The sequence below is a fragment of the Arachis hypogaea genome, chromosome 11 (genome assembly GCF_003086295.3).
Source record: "Arachis hypogaea cultivar Tifrunner chromosome 11, arahy.Tifrunner.gnm2.J5K5, whole genome shotgun sequence".
In the NCBI taxonomy this organism is placed as follows: Eukaryota; Viridiplantae; Streptophyta; class Magnoliopsida; order Fabales; family Fabaceae; genus Arachis; species Arachis hypogaea.
This window is the reverse complement of record NC_092046.1, coordinates 111,139,506-111,164,617: the sequence shown is the minus strand read 5'-3', so window position 1 is coordinate 111,164,617 and position 25,112 is coordinate 111,139,506. Positions and strand designations below refer to the sequence as shown.

Here is a 25,112-nt window from a genome sequence, read left to right as displayed (position 1 = left end):
TACCTGAAATCATAGAAAAACACACAAACTCATAGTAAAGTCCAGAAATGTGATTTTTATTTAAAAACTAATAAAATTATAATAAAAATTAACTAATTCAAATTAAAATCTACCTAAAAATAGTGCCAAAAAGCGTATAAATTATCCGCTCATCAAGTCTTAATTACATGGTAGCTACAACATGCAAGTGAGAAAATAATAGAAGCACATGAGATACCAGTGGTGAAAAATTTGCAACAAAGGGGAAGAGTATGGGTAATGAAAGATAGTATAAGTTCATATCAATGCAACAGGAGTACAAGTATCATAAAAGATTAGCATTAATTTAAATAATACTGCCCAATCAGAATAAAATAAGTCTGGAAGCACTAGGATAATTCAAGAGAAGATGAAACATTTAAATAAAAAAATTTAACACCAACGAAAAAATAATAAATTTAGAAAAAAAATAAAAATATGCACAAAATTAAAATGCAATGAATGAAAGTATGCAGATAAATTAAGTAAAATAGAATGAAAGAAAAGAAGGATGAGAAGTAATGAAGAAGAAGAAAGTAAGAAATAATTAGGATTTGAGGGGTGAATGATTTGAAATCAGGGCTGAGGTGTTTTAGTTGGGCGTCGTGTGTGACGCGGACGGGTGGGGTACGCGTTCGCGTGGGTTGGGCTATTTTCAAGTGACGCGGATGCGTTCGCGTGACTTGAATTGTGCTATTAGTGTGAGAGCAGCCTCGTGCACGCACAACTTTCTGTTTTAATGCGCACATTGCCAAAATTTGAACCGACGCGTGCACGTGAGGGATGTGCACGCTTGGATGGCTTGGAGGAGAAAATGACGTGTTCGCGTTAGGGACGCGCACGCGTGATAGGGCTTGTGCTTCCAGCACAATTCCAGCCCCACACAATCACAACTTTCTGGCCATACACCTCTTTATGTCATTTTTGCAGGGTCACGCGTGTGCTTGGGCGTGTTTGTGCCTAAGGCACACCTCCAGCCACGCTCCCGTGTAACTCTCTGTTTCTTTCTTCTTTGCTTCGCATGTACACATGACGCGTTCGCGTCAGCGATGCTCGCACGTCGCGTGCGAATTTTTTTTATCTTTATGTAGAATGTAGATGACTATACAGAAATTATGAATGAACACAAATGAAAATAAAATAAAATAAAACTAAGAACAAAAAGGAAAGAATATACCATGGTGGGTTGTCTCCCACCTAGCACTTTTGGTTTAAGTCCTTAAGTTGGACGTTTGGTGAGCTCCCTGTTATGGTAGCTTGTGCTTGAACTCATCCAAGAATCCCCACCAATGTTTGTAATTCCAATGGCCTCCGAGATCTCAAACTAGGCGCATAAAGCCTTCAAGCAAGTTAAAGCAAGTGACAAGGCCCCAGGAGTGTTGATTGATAGAACGAATTCCGGGATCCCAAACCTTGCTTTTGCACCCGTCTTCTTGTTGATCATTATTGTTCCAACCGGGTGGCAAGCAATCTGAATTCTCACTAAAGCAGCCAAACAACTTCCTAGACCCATTCAGTTGAGATTTATACCAACCTTTGTACTTTAATTTTGAGCATACAACCATATTGAACCTTGCATGACAATTCCTATTACTAAACATCTTCCGCTTGCTCTTATAACCACAAAGAGCTCTAAGTTGCACATCCGTCTCAAGCAAAGCATATTCAAGTGGGCTAATTAAGCTTAGAGATGAAAGATTTACCTACTTGAATGAAGGAATGGATGGTGATGGCTTTGGGGGAGAGGTCTCCAACAACTTTGGCAAGGTGATTTCCAGCTCCATTCCCTTGAGCTCTTCCTTGACAACTTCAATCTCTTTGCAAGCTTCTTCAATTTCAACCTCTTCCTCTTGATAGCTTTCTTCCAATTCGATCTCTTCTTCATTTTTCACCAATGGCATGGAAGGTTGTGCTTCTTCTTCTTTAATCTCCATGTCAAGTCCAATGGGAGAGAATTCAAATATAGATAAGAATTCGTCAATGATTGAATCCATCTTTTGATTATTGGTGCACGAAATTGTGATCTCAGGCAACGGCGCCAAAAACACTGTATGCACGACTTAATAAATTGTTTTTCATTCACAACTTCGATACAACTAACCAGCAAGTGCACTGGGTTGTCAAGGTAATAAACCTTACGTGAGTAAGGGTCGATCCCACGGAGATTGTTGGTATGAAGCAAGCTATGATCATCTTGTAAATCTCAGTCAGGCGGATAATAATTGATTATGGAGTTTTCGAAAATAAATAATAAATAGACAGAAAATAAAGATAAAAATACTTATGTATATCATTGGTGAGAATTTCAGATAAAGGTATAGAGATGCGTTCGTCCCTCTGAACTTCTGCTTTCCTGCTGTCTTCATCCAATCAGTCCTACTCCTTTCCATAGCTGGCTTTATGTAAGGACATCACCATTGTCAATGGCTACTTTTCATCCTCTCTGTGAAAATAGTCCGATGCGCTATCACTGCATGCCTAATCATCTGGAGGCATCACCGTGGTCAATGGCTGCATCCTATCCTCTTGTGAAAATGGTCCAAATGCTCTGTCACAGCACGGCTAATCATCTGAGGTTCTCGATCATACTGGAATAGGATTCACCCTCCTTTTGTGTCTGTCACTACGCCCAGCACTCGCGAGTTTGAAGTTTGTCACAGTCATTCAATCCCATAATCCTACTCGGAATACCACAGACAAGGTTTAGACTTTCCGGATTCTCATGAATGCCGCCATCAATCTAGCTTACACCACGAAGATTCTGATTAAGAGATCCAAGAGATAATCATTCAATCTAAGGTGGAACGGAAGTGGTTGTCAGGCACGCGTTCGTAGGGGAATGATGATGATTGTCACGTTCATCACATTCATGTTGAAGTGCGAATGAATATCTTAGAAGCGGAACAAGTTGAATTGAATAGAAAAACAGTACTACTTTGTATTGATTCATGAGGAACAGCAGAGCTCCACACTTTAATCTATGGAGTGTAGAAACTCTACCTTTAAAAATACATAAGTGATGAAGGTCCAGGCATGGTCGAATGGCCAGCCCCCATGATCTAAGAACTAGGCGTCCAAAGATCTCTAATACAATAGTAAAAAGTCCTATTTATACTAAACTAGTTACTAGGGTTTACAAAAGTGAGTAATTGATGCATAAATCCACTTCCGGGGCCCACTTGGTGTGTGTTTGGGCTGAGCTTGAAGTTTACACGTGGAGAGGTCATTCTTGTAGTTGAACGCCAGTTTGTAACGTGTTTCTGGCGTTCAACTCTGGTTCGTGACGTGTTTCTGGCGTTTAACTCCAGACTGCAGCGTAGAACTGGCGTTCAACGCCCATTTACGTCGTCTAAAATCGGCCCAAGTATGGACTATTATATATTTCTGGAAAGCCCTAGATGTCTACTTTCCAACGCAATTAGAAGCGCGCCATTTTGAGTTCTATAGCTCCAGAAAATCCACTTTGAGTGCAGGGAGGTCAGAATCCAACAGCATCAGCAGTCCTTCTTCAACCTCTGAATCTGATTTTTGCTCAAGTCCCTCAATTTCAGCCAGAAAATAACTGAAATCACAGAAAAACACACAAACTCATAGTAAAGTCCAAAAATGTGAATTTAACATAAAAACTAATAAAAACATCCCTAAAAGTAACTAGATCCTACTAAAAACATACTAAAAATAATGCCAAAAAGCGTATAAATTATCCGCTCATCACAACACCAAACTTAAATTGTTGCTTGTCCCCAAGCAACTGAAAATCAAATAGGATAAAAAGAAGAGAATATACTATAAATTCCAAACTATCAATGAAACATAGCTCCAATCAGATGAGCGGGACTTGTAGCTTTTTGTCTCTTGAACAGTTTTAGCATCTCACTTTATCCATTGAGGTTTAGAATGATTGGCATCTATAGGAACTTAGAGTTCAGATAGTGTTATTGATTCTCCTAGTTCAGTATGTTGATTCTTGAACACAGCTACTTTATGAGTCTTGGCCATGGCCCTAAGCACATTGTTTTCCAGTATTACCACTGGATACATAAATGCCACAAACACATAATTGGGTGAACCTTTTCAGATTGTGACTCAGCTTTACTAAAGTCCCCAATTAGAGGTGTCCAGTGTTCTTAAGCACACTCTTCTTTTGCTTTGGACCTTGACTTTAACTGCTCAGTCTCAAGTTTTCACTTGACACCTTCATGCCACAAGCACATGGTTAGGGACAGCTTGGTTTAGCCGCTTAGGCCAGGATTTTATTCCTTTAGGCCCTCCTATCCACTGATGCTCAAAGCCTTGGGATCCTTCTTATTTACCCTTGCCTTTTGGTTTTAAGGGTTATTGGCTTTTTGCTCTTGCCTCTTGGTTTTAAGAGCTTTTGGCTTTTTTTGCTTGCTTTTTCTTTTTCTTTTTTTTTTTCGCTACTTTTTTTTCTGCAAGCTTTGTTCTTTGCTGCTTTTTCTTGCTTCAAGAATCATTTTTATGATTTTTCAGATTATCAAATAACATGTCTCCTTGTCATCATTCTTTCAAGAGCCAACATATTTAAAATTCTTAAACAACAACTTCAAAAGACATATGCACTGTTCAAGCATTCATTCAGAAAACAAAAAGTATTGTCACCACATCAATATAATTAAACTAAGTTCAAGGATAAATTCGAAACTCATGTACTTCTTGTTCTTTTGAATTAAAACATTTTTTATTTAAGAGAGATGATGGATTCATATTCACTACTTTAAGGCATAGACACTTAAATACTGATGATCATGTAATGAAGACACAAACATGGATAAACATTTAACATAGAAAATGAAAAACAGAGAATGTAAGAACAAGGAATGAGTCCACCTTAGTGATGGTGGCGTTTTCTTTGCTGAGGAACCAATGATGTCCTTGAGCTCTTCTATGTCTCTTTCTTGTCTTTGTTGCTCCTCCCTCATTGCTCTTTGATGCTTCTATCCTTAGTTGCTCCCAATAATTGTGTGGGAGAAAATGTATCCCCTGAGGTATCTCAGAGATCTCTTGATTTGCAGTCAAATGTTCTACCACTGAGCTATAGACCCTTGAGATAAATCTTTCCATCTCCCATGACTTGGAGGTGGAAGCTTTTGTTTTCCCTTTCCTCTTTCTAGAGGTTTCTCTGGCCTTAGGTGCCATCAATGGTTATGGAAAAACAAAAAAAAAACTTATGCTTTTACCACACCAAACTTAGAATTTTGCTCGCCCTCGAGCAAGAGAAGAAAGAATGGATGAAGAAGAAGATGTGGAAAAAAACTAGGATTATGAGGAGGGAAGGTGGGAATCCTGTGGGATCCACAGATCCTGAGATGATCCTGTGAGGTCCACAGATCTTGAGGTGTCAAGGATTTGCATCCCTGCACCAATTAGGCATGTAAAACACCTTTGCATGCAATTCTGGCATTTAAATGCCGAACTGATGCTTGTTCTGGGCGTTCAACGCCCAGATGTAGCATGTTTCTGGCGTTGAACGCCAGCTCCATGCTTGTTTCTGGCGTTCAGCGCCAGCTCCATGCTCTGTTCTGGCGTTGAACGCCAGCCAGATGCTTCTTACTGGCGTTTGAACGCCAGTGAATTCCTCCTCCAGGGTGTGCTGTTTTTTATGCTGTTTTTGATTTTTCTTCAATTTTTTCAGTTGTTTTTGTGACTCCACATGATCATGAACCTATGAAGACATATAACTAATAAAAAATATAATTAAATAAAAATTGGGTTGCCTCCCAACAAGCGCTTCTTTAATGTCAATAGCTTGACAGTGGGCTCTCATGGAGCCTCACAGATGTTCAGAGCATTGTTGAGACTTCCCAACACCAAACTTAGATTTTGGATATGGGAGTTCAACACCAAACTTAGAGTTTGGTTGTGGCCTCCCAACACCAAACTTAGAGTTTGACTGTGGGGGCTCTGGTTGACTCTGTTTTAAGAGAAGCTTACTGTGCCTCTTTTCCATGTTTACAGAAAGATATCCTTGAGTTTTAAACTCAAGGGAGTCCTCATTCAATTGAAGGACTAGTTCACCTCTGTTAACATCAATCACAGCTCTTGCTGTGGCTAGGAAGGGTCTTCCAAGGATGATGCATTCATCCTTATCCTTCCCAGTATCTAGGATTATGAAATCAGCAGGGATGTAAAGGCCTCCAACCTTTACTAATATGTCCTCTACTTGTCCATAAGCCTATTTTCTAGAATTGTCTGCCATCTCTAATGAGATTTTAGCATCTTGTACCTCAAAGATTCCCAGTTTCTCCATTACAAAAAGTGGCATGAGGTTTATTCCTGACCCCAGGTCACATAGAGCCTTCTCAAAGGTCATGGTGCCTATGGTACAAGGTATCAGGAACTTTCCAGGATCCTGTTTCTTCTGAGGCAATCTCAGTTGATCCAATGCAATCAGTTCATTGGTGAACAGGAGAGGTTCATCTCTCCAAGTCTCATTACCAAATAAATTGGCATTCAGCTTCATGATTGCACCAAGGAACTTGGCAACTTGCTCTTCAGTAACATCTTCATTCTCTTTAGAAGAGGAGTACTCTTCAGAGCTCATGAAGGGCGTAAGGAGGTTCAATGGAATCTCTATGGTCTCTAGATGAGCCTCAGATTCCTTTGGTTCCTCAAAGGGAAACTCCTTATTGATCATTGGATGTCCCAAGAGGTCTTCCTCCTTGGGATTCACATCCTCCCCTTCCTCTTTGGATTCGGCCATGATGGTTATATCAATGGCCTTGCACTCTCCTTTTGGATTTTCTTCTGTATTGCTTGGGAGAGTACTAGGAGGGATTTTAGTGATCCTTTTACTCAGCTGGCCCATTTGTGCCTCCAAATTTCTAATGGAGGACCTTGTTTCATTCATGAAACTTACAGTGGCCTTAGATAGATCAGAGACTAAGTTTGCTAAATTAGAGGTATTTTGTTCAGAGTTCTCTGTCTGTTGCTGAGTGGATGATGGAAAAGGTTTACTATTGTTAAACCTATTTCTTCCACCATTATTAAAGCCTTGTTGAGGCTTTTGTTGATCCTTCCATGAGAGATTTGGGTGATTTCTCCATGAGGGATTATAGGTGTTTCCATATGGTTCACCCATGTAATTCACCTCTGCTATTGCAGGGTTCTCAGGATCATATGCTTCTTCTTCTGAAGATGCCTCTTGAGTACTGTTGGATGCAGCTTGCATTCCATTCAGACTCTGAGAAATCATATTAACTTGCTACGTCAATATTTTATTCTGAACCAATATGGCATTCAGAGTATCAATTTCAAGAACTCCCTTCTTCATAGGCGTCCCATTACTCACAGGGTTCCTCTTAGAAGTGTACATGAACTGGTTATTAGCAACCATGTCAATGAGTTCTTGAGCTTCTGCAGGCGTTTTCTTTAGGTGAATGGATCCACCTGCAGAAGTATCTAATGACATCTTTGATAGCTCAGATAAACCATCGTAGAATATATCCAAGATGGTCCATTCTGAAAGCATGTCAGAAGGACACTTTTTGGTCAGTTACTTGTATCTCTCCCAAGCTTCATAGAGGGATTCACCTTCCTTCTGTCTGAAGGTTTGAACATTCACTCTAAGCTTGCTAAGCTTTTGAGGAGGAAAGAACTTGGCTAAGAAAGTCGTGACCAGCTTATCCCAAGAGTTCAGGCTATCTTTAGGTTGAGAGTCCAACCAGATTCTAGCTCTGTCTCTTGCAGCAAAAGGAAAAAGCATGAGCCTGTAGACTTCAGGATCTACTCCATTAGTCTTAACAGTATCACATATCTGCAAGAATTCAGTTAAGAACTGAAAAGGATCTTCAGATGGAAGTCCATGAAACTTGCAGTTTTGTTGCATTAGAGAAACTAGTTGAGGCCTAAGCTCAAAATTGTTTGCTCCAATGGTAGGGATGGAGATGCTTCTTCCATGTAAATTGGATTTTGGTGCAGTAAAGTCACCAAGCATCTTCCTTGCATTATTATTATTTTCGGCTGCCATCTCCTCTTCCTGTTCGAAAATTTCTGAAAGGTGCTTGCTGGATTGTTGTAATTTAGCTTCTCTTAGTTTCCTCTTCAAAGTCCTTTTAGGTTCTGGATCTGCTTCAACAAGAATGTTCTTGTCCTTGCTCCTGCTCATATGAAAAAGGAGGGAACAGAAAAATAATAATAGGGATCCTTTTTACCACAGTATAGAGGTCCCTATGTGAGTAGAAGAAAAGAAGAAGAGAAAATATGAACTCAGAGAGAGAGAGGGGGTTCGGATTTTTGGTGAGTGAGGGAGAGATGTTAGTAGATGAATAAATAAATAGAAGGAGATAAGAGAGAAGGATTTTCGAAAATTATTTTTGAAAAGGGGTTAGTGATTTTCGAAAATTAAAATTAAAATTTGAAACAATTAGTTAATTAAAAAGAATTTTTGAAAAAGAGGGAAGATATTTTCGAAAATTAGAGAGAGAGAGTTAGTTAGGTAGTTTTGAAAAAGATAAGAAACAAACAAAAAGTTAGTTAGTTAGTTGAAACAAATTTTGAAAATGAATTTTGAAAAGATAAGAAGATAAGAAGTTAAAAAAAGATATTTTTAAAATCAAAAATTTTTTTTTTTTGAAAAAAAAGATATGTTTTAAAAAGATATGATTTTGAAAAAGATAGGATAAAAAGATATTTTTGAAAATATATGATTAAATCTAGTTTTGAAAAAAGATTTGATTTTTAAAATCACAATTAATGACTTGATTCACAAGAAATCACAAGATATGATTCTAGAACTTAAAATTTGAATCTTTCTTAACAAGCAGGTAACAAGCTTGAAATTTTTGAATCAAAACATTAATTGATGATGTTATTTTCGAAAATTATGTGATAAAGATAAGAAAAAGATTTTTGAAAAATATTTTTAAAATTTTTGAAAATAACTAAGAAAAATGAAAAAGATTTGATTTTTGAAAAAGATTTTGAAAAAGATAAGATTTTTAAATTGAAAATTTGATTTGACTCATAAAAACAACTAGATTTTTAAAAAATTTTTGAAAAAGTCAATCCAAATTTTCGAAATTTATGACTGAAAAAGGGGAAGATATTTTTTTTGATTTTTGAAATTTCAATGATGAAAGAGAAAAACATGAAAAAGACTCAATGCATGAAAATTTTTAGATCAAAATGATGAATGCATGAAAGAATGCTATGAATGTCAAGATGAACACCAAGAACACTTTGAAGATCAAGATGAACACCAAGAACTTATTTTTGAAAAATTTTTTTATGCAAAGAAAACATGCAAGACACCAAACTTAGAAATCCTTAATGCTTAGACACTAAGAATTCAAGAATGCATATGAAAAACACCATACAACACAAAACAATATAATATGAAGATCAATCAAGAAGGTTTATCAAGAACAACTTGAAGATAATGAAGAACACTATGAATGCATGAATTTTCAAAAAATGCAGATAATTTTTAGAAAAAATGCAGTTGACACCAAACTTGAAATTGACTCAAGACTCAAACAAGAAACACAAAATATTTTTGATTTTTTTATGATTTTGTGATTTTTTTGTATTTTTATTTTATATTTTTCGAAAATTAGTGTGAAAAAGAAAAATAAGGATTCCAAAATTTTTAATATGAATTCCAAGAATCTTGCAGTCTTATTCTAAAGCTCCAATCTGAGGGTTAGACATGGCTTAATAGCCAGTCAAGCTTTAGCATGTAAATCTTTTGGATCTGGAACAACAGCAGGTGGATTAGCAATAACTAGCTTGCTCTTGATAATGTTGGGTTGGAAGCCCCAGTCCAAATGAATTTAGACATGGCTTTACAGCCAGTCAGGCTTCAACATGCTTCATGAAACACTAGAATTCATTCTTAAAAAAAAAATTTAGAATAATTTTCGAAAACAGATGAGAAATTTTTGAAAGATTTTTGAGAAATTTTTTTTTTGAAAATAAAACAAAAAGAAAATTACCTAATCTGAGCAACATGATGAACCGTCAGTTGTCCAAACTCGAACAATCACCGGCAACGGCGCCAAAAACTTGGTGCACGAAATTGTGATCTCATGCAACGGCGCCAAAAATTCTGTACGCACGTCTTAATAAATCGTTTTTCATTCACAACTTCGATACAACTAACCAGCAAGTGCAATGGGTCGTCTAAGTAATAAACCTTACGTGAGTAAGGGTCGATCCCACGGAGATTGTTGGTATGAAGCAAGCTATGGTCATCTTGTAAATCTCAGTCAGGCGGATAATAATTGATTATTATCATGAATGCCGGATTCTCATGAATGCCGCCATCAATCTAGCTTACACCACGAAGATTCTGATTAAGAGATCCAAGAGATAATCATTCAATCTAAGGTGGAACGGAAGTGGTTGTCAGGCACGCGTTCGTAGGGGAATGATGATGATTGTCACGTTCATCACATTCATGTTGAAGTGCGAATGAATATCTTAGAAGCGGAACAAGTTGAATTGAATAGAAAAACAGTACTACTTTGTATTGATTCATGAGGAACAGCAGAGCTCCACACTTTAATCTATGGAGTGTAGAAACTCTACCTTTAAAAATACATAAGTGATGAAGGTCCAGGCATGGTCGAATGGCCAGCCCCCATGATCTAAGAACTAGGCGTCCAAAGATCTCTAATACAATAGTAAAAAGTCCTATTTATACTAAACTAGTTACTAGGGTTTACAGAAGTGAGTAATTGATGCATAAATCCACTTTCGGGGCCCACTTGGTGTGTGTTTGGGCTGAGCTTGAAGTTTACACGTGGAGAGGTCATTCTTGGAGTTGAACGCCAGTTTGTAACGTGTTTCTGGCGTTTAACTCCAGATTGCAGCGTAGAACTGGCGTTCAACGCCCATTTACGTCGTCTAAACTCGGCCAAAGTATGAACTATTATATATTGCTAGAAAGCCCTGGATGTCTACATTTCAACGCAATTGGAAGCGCGCCATTTTGATTTCTGTAGCTCCAGAAAATTCACTTTGAGTGCAGGGAGGTCAGAATCCAACAGCATCAGCAGTCTTTCTTCAACCTCTGAATCTGATTTTTGCTCAAGTCCCTCAATTTCAGCCAGAAAATACCTGAAATCATAGAAAAACACACAAACTCATAGTAAAGTCCAGAAATGTAAATTTAACATAAAAACTAATAAAAACATCCCTAAAAGTAACTAGATCCTACTAAAAACATACTAAAAATAATGCCAAAAAGCGTATAAATTATCCGCTCATCAATCATCCCCTTCAAAGCCTTCAACCATGATATGCCTTGGAGGTTGTACACCCTCCTCAACATCAAATTTAAACTCCTTAGAAGGGGGCTCTGACGTGGCAGAAATTGGCAGATTAAGAAATTAATGTAAGAAATACGTTACAAGTACAGTTCTTAACTAACCAAAAATCCGCTTATCAATTTAAAAGGGGTTATCACAAAATTAGAATAAAAATACTGGGAGTATAAGTCCCAGGTCGTCTCCCAACGAGTTGCAGGAAAGAATGCAGGTTATTGGTCAGAGGTTTCTCAGGAAATTTATTTGAGTTTGATAAACAGAAAAATTAAATAAGAAATTTTATATAATTCAAATAAAAGTCTTGACCGGGAGTAGATTAATTGGAAGTTCTATCCTTGTTGGATTTCTCTCAAGATCAATTGATAATTGAAGGTTGCTTCTACTTAGTTATCCTTTACCAAGTAAAGTAAAGGAAAGTCAAATAAGTTGGAAGTCTACTTCTATTCACAAGTTCTAATCCTCTCCCTTGGGAAAGATTAGCGTTAGTGACTAGAGAGCCAGCCAACAATAAACCCAATTACAATTTAACTCTTGAATAATCCAACTCAAGGTTCTCCATTTAATCACCCCCAATCAAGTTAAGGAACTAATCCATTATTATAAATGTAAACTTCACAAAATTAAAAAGGGAAATAAAGAAAAACATGATGATTAATAATAAAAGAAAGATCAATTAAAATAAAAATAGTTCTTGTATTAATAAATTATAAAAATAATCCAATTGTAACTCTGGATAAATTAAGGATATGAAATAGTAAGAGACAAGTAAGGAAACAAATTAGAATGATGAAGTCTTGGCAGAGGTAATAACTCTTCTCAATATCCCAGTCCAAAAAGCAATAAAACAAAATTCTAAGAACTATGAATGTGTAGAGAGAAAACCTAGAGGAGGAGTAAAATCAGATCTAAAACTGAAAAACTATCCTAATGTCTTGTCCTCTTTGAGTCTCTACATGTTCCCTGGTTCTAGTCTGTGCTTCTGGGCCGAAAACTGGGTCAAAAAATGGCCCGAAATCGCCCCCAGCAAATTCTATCAATTCTACAGATCGCGCATGTCACGCGTGCGCATCGTCCACGCGTGCGCGTCACTCGGCGTTTCTCCTTGCCACGCGTACGCGTCGTCCACGCGTTCGCGTCACTCGTGCAGCTTCCAATCCACGCGTTCGCGTCAGGCACGCGAGCGCGTCACTATGATTTCTCCATTTTGCGCGGTTGCGTAAGCCATGCATTCGCGTCGATTCTCGCTGGTCATCTCCTTAATTTCTTGTGTTCCTTCCATTTTTGCAAGCTTCTTCTCCAATTTCCAAGTCATTCATGCCCTATAAAGCCTGAAACACTTAACACACGGATCACGACATCTAATGGGACAAAGGAGGATTAAAATACATAATTAAAGGTCTCTAGGAAGCAAGTTTTCAACCATGGAGTAATTTTGAGAAGGAAATGTAAATACATGCTAATCATATGAATAAGTGGGTAAAGATTTGATAAAACCACACAATTAAAAACAATATAAATAATAAAATAATGGTTTATCAACCTCCCCACACTTAAACATTAGCATGTTCTCATGCTTAGTTGAAGGAGATAAAGTAAATGAGTAGGAACATGTAAAACTCATGCAATGCAATGCAACCTATATATATGAATGCAACTATATGATTCTTGTCCACTTGGTTAAAAGTAAATAAGCTCTTCAAGACAAACATAAATCAAATTCCACTAATTCAGTTTACATAGTAAGAACAGATAAAAATGCAAGAAGATAGCTCATGAAAGCAGGGAACATAGAATTTAAGCATTGAACCCTCACTGGTAGTGTGTGTATGTGCATGATGAGCGGATAATATATACGCTTTATGGCATTGTTTTTACATAGTTTTCAGTATGATTTAGTTAGTTTTTAGTATATTTTTATTAGTTTTTAATTAAAAATCACATTTCTGGACTTTACTATGAGTCTGTGTATTTTTCTGTGATTTCAGGTATTTTCTGGCTGAAATTGAGGCACCTGAGCAAAAATCAGATTCAGAGGTTGAAGAAGGACTACAGATGCTGTTGGATTCTGACCTCCCTGCACTTGGAGTGGATTTTCTGGAGCTACAGAACTCCAAATGGCGCGCTTCAAATTGCGTTGGAACGTAGACATCTAGGGCTTTCCAGAAGTATATAATAGTCCATACTTTGCCCGAGTTTAGATGACGCAAACTGGCGTTGAATGCCAGTTTCATGTTGCAGCTGGCGTTCAGCGCCAGAAACAAGTTGCAAAGTGGAGTTCAACGCCAGAAACACGTTACAAACTGGCGTTCAACTCCAAGAAAGACCTCTCCATGTATAAACTTCAAGCTCAGCCCAAGCACACACCAAGTGGGCCCCAGAAGTGGATTTCTGCATCAATTACTCATTTCTGTAAACCCTAGTAACTAGTTTAGTATAAATAGGACTTTTTACTATTGTATTTACATCTTTTGTTCATCTTTGGATTATCTTTTGGTCCTTTGATCATGTTTTAGGGGCTGGCCATTCGGCCATGCTTGAACTTTATCACTTATGTATTTTCAACGGTAGAATTTCTACACACCATAGATTAAGGTGTGGAGCTCTGCTGTTCCTCAAGGATTAATGCAAAGTACTACTGTTTTTCTATTCAATTCAACTTATTCTGCTTCTAAGATATTCATTCGCACTTCAATATGATGGATGTGATGATCGTGACAGTCATCATCATTCTCAACTTATGAACGCGTGCCTGGCAACCACTTCCGTTCTGCCTTAGATTGAATGGATATCTCTTGGATATCTAATACAGGGGACCGAGTCCGAGTTATTAGTGTCTTCGTGGTATAAGTTAGAACCCATGGATGGCCATTTCCGAGATCCGAAAAGTCTAAACCTTGTCTGTGGTATTCCGAGTAGGATCTGGGAAGGGATGGCTGTGACGAGCTTCAAACTCGCGAGTGCTGGGCGTAGTGACAGACGCAAAAGGATAGTCAATCCTATTCCAGTATGATCGAGAACCGACAGATGATTAGCCATGCAGTAACAGCGCATTGGACCATTTTCACAGGAGGATGGGATGTAGCCATTGACAACGGTGATGCCCTACATAAAGCTTGCCATGGAAAGGAGTAGGATTGATTGGATGAAGACAATAGGAAAGCAGAGATCAGAGGAACGAAAGCATCTCTATACGCTTATCTGAAATTCTCACCAATGAATTACATAAGTACCACTATCCTATTTTATATTTTATTTATTTTCATCCACTATAATTTCTTAATACAATTTAATCCGCCTGATTGAGATTTACAAGGTGACCATAGCTTGCTTCAAGCCGACAATCTCCGTGGGATCGACCCTTACTCACGTAAGGTTTATTACTTGGACGACCCAGTGCACTTGCTGGTTAGTTGTACGAAGTTGTGAAACAGATATAAGATCATGAACGTGCGTATTGAGTTTTTAGCGCCGTTACCAAGGAATGGAATGATCACGATTTTGCACACCAAGTTTTTGGCGCCGTTGCCGGGGATTGTTCGAATTTGGACAACTGACGGTTCATCTTGTTGCTCAGATTAGGTAACTTTATTTTAATTTTAACCTTTTTGATTTTATTATTCTATTTTCAAAAAAAATCAAAATAATATTTTCTTCTTTTTCGTTTTTCCCAATTAATTCTCGAAAAATACAAAAAAAAAATTTATAAAATCATAAAATCAAAAATAATTTTTGTGTTTCTTGTTTGAGTCTAGAGTCAAGATTTAAGTTTGGTGTCAATTGCATCTTTTTAACTTTCTAAAAATTATTTTCGAAAATTTCATGCATTGCATTCTTCATGATCTTCAAGTTGTTAGTCTTCTTGTTTGATCTTCATATTTTCTTGTTTTGTGTCTTTCCTTGTTTTTCATATGCATTCTTGAATTATTAATGTCTAAAGAATAAAAATTTTTAAGTTTGGTGTCTTGCATGTTTTTCTTTTCTTAAAAATTTTCAAAAATAAGTCTTGATGTTCATCTTGATCTTCAAAGTGTTCTTGGTGTTCATCTTGACATTCAAAGTGTTCTTGCATGCATCACATGTTTTGATCCAAAATTTTCATGCATTGAGTCAATTTTGTGTTTTTCTCTTTCATCATTAAAAATTCAAAAATAAAAAAAAATATCTTTCCCTTTTTCACTCATAAATTTTCGAAAATTTGAGTTGACTTTTTCAAAAAATTTTAAAATTTAGTTGTTTCTTAATGAGTCAAATCAAATTTTCAATTTGAAAATCCTATCTTTTTCAAAAATCAAATCTTTTTCATTTTTTCTTATTTATTTTCGAAAATTATAAAAATATTTTTCAAAAATCTTTTTCTTAATTCTATCTCATAATTTTCGAAAATATTACTAACAATTAATGTGATTGATTCAAAAATGTAAAGTTTGTTACTTGCCTAATAAGAAAGGTTCAATCTTTAAATTTTAAAATCAAATCTTTTTGTTTCTTGTTAGTCAAGTAATCAACTTTAATTTTCAAAATCAAATCTTTTTAAATTTCTTTTTCAAACCTTTTTCAAAATAATTTTCAATCATATCTTTTTCAATTTCAATCATATCTTTTTCGAAATCAAATTTAAAATCTTTTCTAACTTCTTTTCTAACTTCCTATCTTTTCAAAATTTGACTTTCAAATCTTTTTCAATCAATCTTATCTTTTTGTTTCAATCACATCTTTTTCAAATTTCAATCTTATCTTTCCAAAATTTGATTTTCAAAATCTCTTAACCACTTAACTTTTTGTTTGATTCTTATCTTTTTCAAAACTGCCCAACTAACTTTCTACCTTTAATTTTCGAAAATCCCTCCCCCTTTTTTTTCAAAATTCCTTTTTAATTAACTAATTATTTTAAATTTTAATTTTTAATTTAATTTCAACTTTAATTTTCGAAATCTAACTTCCAATTTTGAATTTTTATTTTAATTAAATTTCGAAATTCTCTCTCTCATCTCCTTCTATTTATTTATTCATCTACTAACACTTCTCTTCCATCCAAAAAAATTCGAACACCACCTCCCTCTCTGTGTTCGAGTTTTTCCTCTTCTCTTCTTTACATTACATTCTTTTCTTCTTCTACTCACACAAAGGAATCTCTATACTGTGACATAGAGGATTCCATATTTTCTTTGTTATTCCCTTCTTTGTCATATGAGCAGGAGCAAGGACAAGAACATTCTTGTTGAAGCAGATCCTGAACCTGAAAGGACTCTAAAAAGGAAACTAAGAGAAGCTAAAATACAACAATCCAGAGACAACCTTACAGGAATTTTCGAACAGGAAGAGGAGATGGCAGCCAAAAATAATAATAATGTAAGGAGGATGCTTGGTGACTTTACTGCACCTAATTCCAATTTACATGGAAGAAGCATCTCCGTCCCGGCCATTGGAGCAAACAACTTTGAGCTGAAACCTCAATTAGTTTCTCTGATGCAACAGAACTGCAAGTTTCATGGACTTCCATCTGAAGATCCTTTTCAGTTCTTAACTGAATTCTTGCAGATCTGTGATACTGTTAAGACCAATGGGGTTGATCCTGAGTCTACAGGCTTATGCTTTTCCCGTTTGCTGTAAGAGACAGAGCTAGAGTGTGGTTGGACTCTTAACCCAAAGATAGCCTGAACTCTTGGGATAAGCTGGTCACGGCTTTCTTAGCCAAGTTCTTTCCTCCTCAAAAGCTGAGTAAGCTTAGAGTGGATGTTCAAACCTTCAGACAGAAAGAAGGTGAATCCCTCTATAAAGCTTGGGAGAGATATAGGCAACTGACCAAAAAGTGTCCTTCTGACATGCTTTCAGAATGGAACATCCTGGATATATTCTATGATGGTCTGTTTGAATTAGCTAAGATGTCATTGGATACTTCTGCAGGTGGATCCATTCACCTAAAGAAAACTCTTGCAGAAGCTCAAGAACTCATTGACATGGTTGCTAATAACCAGTTCATGTACACTTCTGAGAGGAATCCTGTGAGTAATGGGATGCCTCAGAAGAAGGGAGTTCTTGAAATTGATACTCTGAATGCCATATTGGCTCAGAACAAAATATTGACTTAGTAAGTCAATATGATTTCTCAAAGTCTGAATGGAATGTAAGCTGCATCCAACAGTACTCAAGAGGCATCTTCTGAGGAATAAGCTTATGATCCTGAGAACCCTGCAATAGCAGAGGTGAGTTACATGGGTGAACCCTATAGAAACACCTATAATCTCTCATGGAGAAATCACCCAAATCTCTCATGAAAGGATCAACAAAAGCCTCAACAAGGCTTTAATAATGGTGGAAGAAACAGGTTTAGCAATAGCAAGCCTTTTCCATCATCCATTCAGCAAAAGACAAAGAGTTCTGAGCATAATCCATCTAGCTTGGCAAATATAGTCTCTGATCTATCTAAGGCCACTCTAAGTTTCATGAATGAAACAAGGTCTTCCATTAGAAATTTGGAAGCACAAGTGGGCCAGCTGAGTAAAGGAATCACTGAAACCCCTCCTAGTACTCTCCCAAGCAATACAGAAGAGAATCCAAAGAGAGAGTACAAGGCCATTCATATAACAATCATGGCCGAACCTACAAGGGAGGAAGAGGACATAAATCCTAGTGAGGAAGACCTCCTGGGACGTCCAGTAATCAACAAGGAGTTTCTCTTTGAGGAACCAAAGGACTCTAAGGCTCATCTAGAGACCATAGAGATTCCAATGAACCTTCTTATGCCCTTCATGAGCTCTGATGAGTATTCTTCTTCTGAAGAGAATGAGGATGTTACTGAAGAGCAAGTTGCCAAGTACCTTGGTGCAATCATGAAGCTAAATGCCAAATTATTTGGTAATGAGACTTGGGAAGATGAACCTCCTTTGCTCATCAATGAACTGAGTGATCTGGATCAACTGACATTACCTCAGAAGAAACAAGATCCTGGAAAGTTCTTAATACCTTGTACCATAGGCACCATGACCTTTGAGAAGGCTTTATGTGGCCTTGGGTCAGGGATAAACCTCATGCCACTCTCTATAATGGAGAAACTGGGAATCCTTGAGGTACAGGCTGCCAATTTCTCATTAGAGATGGCAGACAAATCTATGAAAATGGCTTATGGACTAGTAGACGACGTGTTAGTAAAGGTTGAAGGCCTTTACATCCCTGCTGATTTCATAATCCTAGACACTGGGAAGGATGAGGATGAATCCATCATCCTTGAAAGACCCTTCCTAGCCATAGCAAGAGCTGTGATTGATGTAGATAGAGGAGAATTGATCCTTCAATTGAATGAGGATAACCTTGTGTTTAAAACTCAAGAATCTCCTTCTGTAACAATGGAGAGGAAGCATAGAAAGCATCTCCCAGTACAGAGTCAACTAAAGCCCCCACAGTCAAACTCTAAGTTTGATGTTGGGAGGCCTCAGCCAAACTCTAAGTTTGGTGTTGAAATCCCATATCCAAACTCTAACTTTGGTGTTGGGAGTCTATAAAATTGACCTGATCACCTGTGTGGCTCCATGAGAGCCCACTGTCAAGCTATTGACATTAAAGAAGCGCTTGTTGGGAGGCAACCCAATTTTTATTTATCTAATTTTATTTTTATTTTTATTATTCTTTCATGTTTTATTAGGTTCATGATCATGTGGAGTCACAAAATAAATACAAAAATTAAAAACAGAATAAAAAATAGCAGAAGAAAAATCACACCCTGGAGGAAGGACTTACTGGCGTTTAAACGCCAGTAAGGAGCATCTGGCTGGCGTTCAATGCCAGAACAGAGCATGGATCTGGCGTTGAATGCCAGAAACAAGCAACATCCTGGCGTTCAAATGCTAGGAATGCACCCTGAGAAGAGCTGGCGCTAAACGCCAGAAACATTCTGCATCTAGGCATTGAACGCCCAGAACAAGCATCAATTCAGCGTTTAAACGCCAGAATTGCATGCAAAGGCATTTTACATGCCTAATTGGTGCAGGGATGCAAATCCTTGACACCTCAGGATCTGTGGACCCCACAGAATCCCCACCTACCTCCACTCATATTCTTCCCTCTTTTCAACACTCACCATTCCCAATAAACACCCTTCCCCAAAACCCTTCACCAATCACCTTAATCTCTCTTCCCTATTACCTCTTCACCACTCACATTCATTACTCCCCTAAAACCATCATACAACCCACCTACACCCATCCACTCAAATTCAAACCATCAACACACCTCAATCTCTCCTTCTTCTCATCCTTTCTTTCTTCTTTTGCTCGAGGACGAGCAACCACTTTAAGTTTGGTGTGGAAAAAGCATTGCTTTTTTTTCATAACCACTAATGCCTCAAGGGATGAACTTCCCTCCACAAAACTATTGGGAGCAAATCAACACCTCCCTAGGAGAATTAAGTTCCAACATGGGACAACTAAGGGTGGAACATCAAGAGCACTCCATCACCCTCCATGAAATTAGAGAAGATCAAAAAGCAATGAGGAGGAGCAACAAAGACAAGGAAGAGACATAGAAGAGCTCAAGGACATCATTGGTTCCTCAAGAAGAAAACGCCACCATCACTAAGGTGGACTCATTCCTTGTTCTTAAATTTTCTATTTTTCATTTTTATGTTAAATGTTTATCTATATTTGAGTCTTATTACATGATCATTAGTGTCTAAGTGTCTCTGCCTTAAAGTAGAGAATATGAATCCATCACCTCTCTTAAATGAAAAATGTTTTAAAAACAAAAGAACAAGAAGTACATGGTTTCGAATTCATCCTTGAAACAAGTTTAATTATTTTGATGTGGTGACAATACTTTTGTTTTCTGAATGAATGCTTGAATAGTGCATATGTCTTTTGAAGTTGTTGTTTATGAATGTTAAATATGTTGGCTCTTGAAAGAATGATGAAAAGGAGAAATATTATTTGATAATCTGAAAAATCATAAAAATGATTCTTGAAGCAAGAAAAAGCAGTGAATACAAAAAGCTTACAGAAAAAAAAAAAGAAAAAAAATGGCGAAAAAAAAGAGAAAGAAAAAGAAAAAAGCAAGCAGAAAAAGCCAAAAGCTCTTAAAACCAAGAGGCAAGAGAAAAAAGCTAGTAACCCTTAAAACCAAAGGCAAGGGTAATAAAAAGGATCTAAGGCTTTGAGCATCAGTGGATAGGAGGGCCTAAAGGAATAAAATCCTGGCCTAAGCGGCTAAACCAAGCTGTCCCTAACCATGTGCTTGTGGCGTGAAGGTGTCAAGTGAAAACTTGAGACTGAGCGGTTAAAGTCAAGGTCCAAAGCAAAAGAAGAGTGTGCTTAAGAACCCTGGACACCTCTAATTGGGGACTTTAGCAAAGCTGAGTCACAATCTGAAAAGGTTCACCCAGTTATGTGTCCGTGGCATTTATGTATCCGGTGGTAATACTGGAAAACAAAGTGCTTAGGGCCACGGCCAAGACTCATAAAGTAGCTGTGTTCAAGAATCAACATACTGAACTAGGAGAATCAATAACACTATCTAAATTCTAAGTTCCTATAGACGCCAATCATTTTGAACCTCAATGGATAAAGTGAGATGCCAAAACTATTCAAGAGGCAAAAAGCTACAAGTCCCGCTCATCTGATTGGAGCTAAGTTTCATTGATATTTTGGAATTTATAGTATATTCTCTTCTTTTTATCCTATTTGATTTTCAGTTGCTTGGGGACAAGCAACAATTTAAGTTTGGTTTTGTGATGAGCGGATAATTTATACGCTTTTTGGCATTGTTTTTACACAGTTTTCAGTATGATTTAGTTAGTTTTTAGTATATTTTTATTAGTTTTTAATTAAAAATCATATTTCTAGAATTTACTATGAGTTTTGGTTCTTTTCTGTGATTTCAGGTATTTTCTGGCTGAAATCGAGGGACCTGAACAAAAATCAGATTCAGAGGTTGAAGAAGGACTGCAAATGCTGTTGGATTCTGACCTCCCTGCACTCAGAGTGGATTTTCTGGAGCTACAAAACTCCAAATGGTACACTTCCAATTGCGTTGGAAAATAGACATCCAGGGCTTTCCAGAAATATATAATAGTCCATACTTTGCCCGAGTTTAGATGACACAAACTGGCGTTGAACGCCAGTTCTATGTTGCAGTCTGGCGTTCAGCGCCAGAAACAAGTTGCAAAGTGAAGTTCAACGCCAGAAACACGTTACAAACTGGCGTTTAATTCCAAGAAAGACCTCTCCACGTGTAAACTTCAAGCTCAGCCCAAGCACACACCAAGTGGGCCCCGGAAGTGGATTTCTGCATCAAGTACTCATTTCTATAAACCCTAGTAACTAGTTTAGTATAAATAGGACTTTTTACTATTGTATTTACATCTTTTGCTCATCTTTGGATTATCTTTTGGTCCTTTGATCATGTTTTTGGGGCTGGCCATTCGGCCATGCCAGAACTTTATCACTTATGTATTTTCAACGGTAGAGTTTCTACACACCATAGATTAAGGTGTGGAGCTCTGCTGTTTCTCAAGGATTAATGCAAAGTACTTCTGTTTTTCTATTCAATTCAACTTATTCCACTTCTAAGATATTCATTTGCACTTCAATATGATGGATGTGATGATCGTAATAGTCATCATCATTCTCAACTTATGAACGCGTGCCTGACAACCACTTCCGTTCTACCTTAGATTGAATGGATATCTCTTGGATATCTAATACAGGGGACCGAGTCCGAGTTATTAGTGTCTTCGTGGTATAAGTTAGAACCCATGGATGGCCATTCCTGAGATCCGAAAAGTCTAAACCTTGTCTGTGGTATTCTGAGTAGGATCTGGGAAGGGATGGCTGTGACGAGCTTCAAACTCGCGAATGCTGGGCGTAGTGACAGACGCAAAAGGATAGTAAATCCTATTCCAGTATGATCGAGAACCGACAGATGATTAGCCATGCAGTGACAGCGCATTGGACCATTTTCACAGGAGGATGGGATGTAGCCATTGACAACGGTGATGCCCTACATAAAGCTTGCCACGGAAAGGAGTAGGATTGATTGGATGAAGACAGCAGGAAAGCAGAGATCAGAGGAACAAAAGCATCTCTATACGCTTATCTGAAATTCTCACCAATGAATTACATAAGTACCACTATCCTATTTTATATTTTATTTATTTTCATCCACTATAATTTCTTAATACAATTTAATCCGCCTGACTGAGATTTACAAGGTGACCATAGCTTGCTTCAAGCCGACAATCTCCGTGGGATCGACCCTTAATCACATAAGGTTTATTACTTGGACGACCCAGTGCACTTGCTGGTTAGTTGTACGAAGTTGTGAAACAGATATAAGATCATGAACGTGCGTATTGAGTTTTTAGCGCCGTTACCAAGGAATGGAATGATCACGATTTCACACACCAGTGCACTCTAGTCTCTCAAGTGTATAGGGTAATCACTCTACTCTTCTCTAATTATGCTTTCTAAATTTTGTTCTTCACCTAATCAATCAACATTTAATACACTATGCAAACATCATGAGGTCTTTTTAAGGTTGTATTGGGGCTAAGGTAAGGGTAAGGGTACATATATGACTAAGTAAGCTTATAAATTGAATCTTTAATTAACCTAAGCCTATACCTAACATACATATACTCTATATAACTTTAGAATCATACCTAGTGATGCACATAAACTAGTTATGCTACGATTTAGGAAATTGCACGATCGGCAAAATTCCTTCCGGCAAGTGCACCGGTTATCGTCAAGTAAAAACTCACAATAGAGTGAGGTCGAATCCCACAAGGATTGGTTGAATGAGCAATTCGGATTAGAAGTGTGTTCTAATTGAGCGGAATCAAGGTTTGAGATGAGAATTGCGGAATGTAAAATTGGCGGGAAAAGTAAATAACAAGAAAATTAAATGGCGGAATCTTAAATTGCATGAATTAAAGAGCAGAATGTAAATTGCTGAAATTAAAAGGGAATGGGGGTGATTGCAAGAATTGAGTTGCAGAATGTAAAGAGAAGATGGAAATCAGAAATGGGAATTCATTGGGTTATAGGAGATATTGAGATCTCCGAATCAAAACATGTTTATCTCTTCCTCAACCAATGCGTTCATTGAATTTTGCTTGGCAATCTTATATGATTGGATCCCAATTCCTTGGCTCACCAATGCTCTCTAAAAACAAACAAATTCCCAATCCCTTGGTTTAAATGTTCATAAGAAGAGATGATGCTTGATCACTGATTATACCACACAATTTCATGAACCACAATTTGGTAGGATTACATGTCACAATATCCATCCAAACCCCAATCCAATCCACTGTGAGAAAGCTTCTCTAGCATGAATCCTCCATTCCTTTCCCAAGGCTCCGAAGGATTCCAAGTATGAGTAGTTTCTTTCCCAAGACAACTACTCAATGGAATTAGATCGAGAAGCTTTCTAATAAAATTCAAGAGAAAAGATTGAAGAAGAAGATAAACTATTATTGATTCATTGAATTACAATAGAGCTCCCTAACCCAATGAAAGGGGGTTTAGTGAATCATAGCTCTGAATTCCATTACAAAGAAAAGGAAAACTAGCTAAAAGTGAAAGTAAAAGTCCTCTCTAACTTAACTTCTATCCTATTTATACACTTTCTATATTGAGCTTCAGTTGTGCTTCTTGGGCTTTGAGGCCTCTCCTTGCTTTCCTTTTGCCTTGGGTTTATGATCCATAATCTTGATGAGGTTGTTGATCCAAATCCTGTAACATTTATTGAGCCAACTTAGTGATAATCAAATAATGACACATGACTCAATAAATTGAGATTTCAAACTCATCAATCCTTCAGGCCCAATCCCATAAACCATGATATTCAATTGGGTTTCATACCAAAGTAAGTTTAAGTTAATATTTGTGCTCAAAGACTAACTTAAATCACAATATTTTTGGCCCAGAAACCTTTTCCAAGAGTGGCGTTTAAGTTGTAGTTTAAGCTTAAACTGCAGCTTAAACGCCAGACACTTCCAGTGAGGCCTTTTGTAGAAGCACGTTTAAGCTTCAGTTTAAGGTTAAACTGAAGCTTAAACGTGGAAATGGAAGAAGGTAGCCCTGGAGAGTCATGTAGTCGAACACGTTTAAGCTTCAGTTTAAGGTTAAACTGAAGCTTAAACGTGGAGATAGGAAGGGCAGCCCTGGAGGTCGAACACGTTTAACCTCCAGTTTGAGGTTAAACTGGAGGTTAAACGTGGAAAAGGGTGGAGGCATACTGGAGGTCGAACACGTTTAACCTCCAGTTTGAGGTCAAACTGGAGGTTAAACGTGGAAGCTTAGAATGGTGGCCCTGGAGGTGTCGAACACGTTTAACCTCCAGTTTGAGGTCAAACTGGAGGTTAAACGTGGAAATGGAGAGAGCAACCCTGGAGTAGAAAAGCTGTCGAACACGTTTAAGCTCCAGTTTGAGGTCAAACTGGAGCTTAAACGTGGAATGGCTCCCTGGTACTCTTCCTGGTTCTGGCGTTTAACCTCCAGTTTGAGGTCAAACTGGAGGTTAAACGTGGAACTCCTCCCTGGGTGGCATACTCATTCTGGCGTTTAACCTCCAGTTTGAGGTCAAACTGGAGGTTAAACGTGGAATGCTTCTTTAGTGAGGCTTTTCATTCTGGCGTTTAACCTCCAGTTTGAGGTCAAACTGGAGGTTAAACTTCAATTCCAGCATTTCTTATCCTTCATGATTTTTGGCGTTTAAGCTCTAGTTTAGGCTTAAACTGGAACTTAAACTCCACATGTGATATTCAAGCTTCCTTTATTGATTTTGTTGCTTCCTTGCCTAGCCTCTTCTTCC

General features: G+C 37.6%; 1 non-coding gene across 1 annotated transcript; it reads left to right on the top strand.

Moving 5' to 3' along the window:
- Positions 1–7,501: 7,501 nt before the first annotated feature.
- Positions 7,502–7,609, top strand: LOC112724460 (small nucleolar RNA R71). Its single transcript, XR_003163621.1, has one exon. It is a non-coding gene; the product is annotated as a small nucleolar RNA R71 (small nucleolar RNA).
- Positions 7,610–25,112: the final 17,503 nt, after the last annotated feature.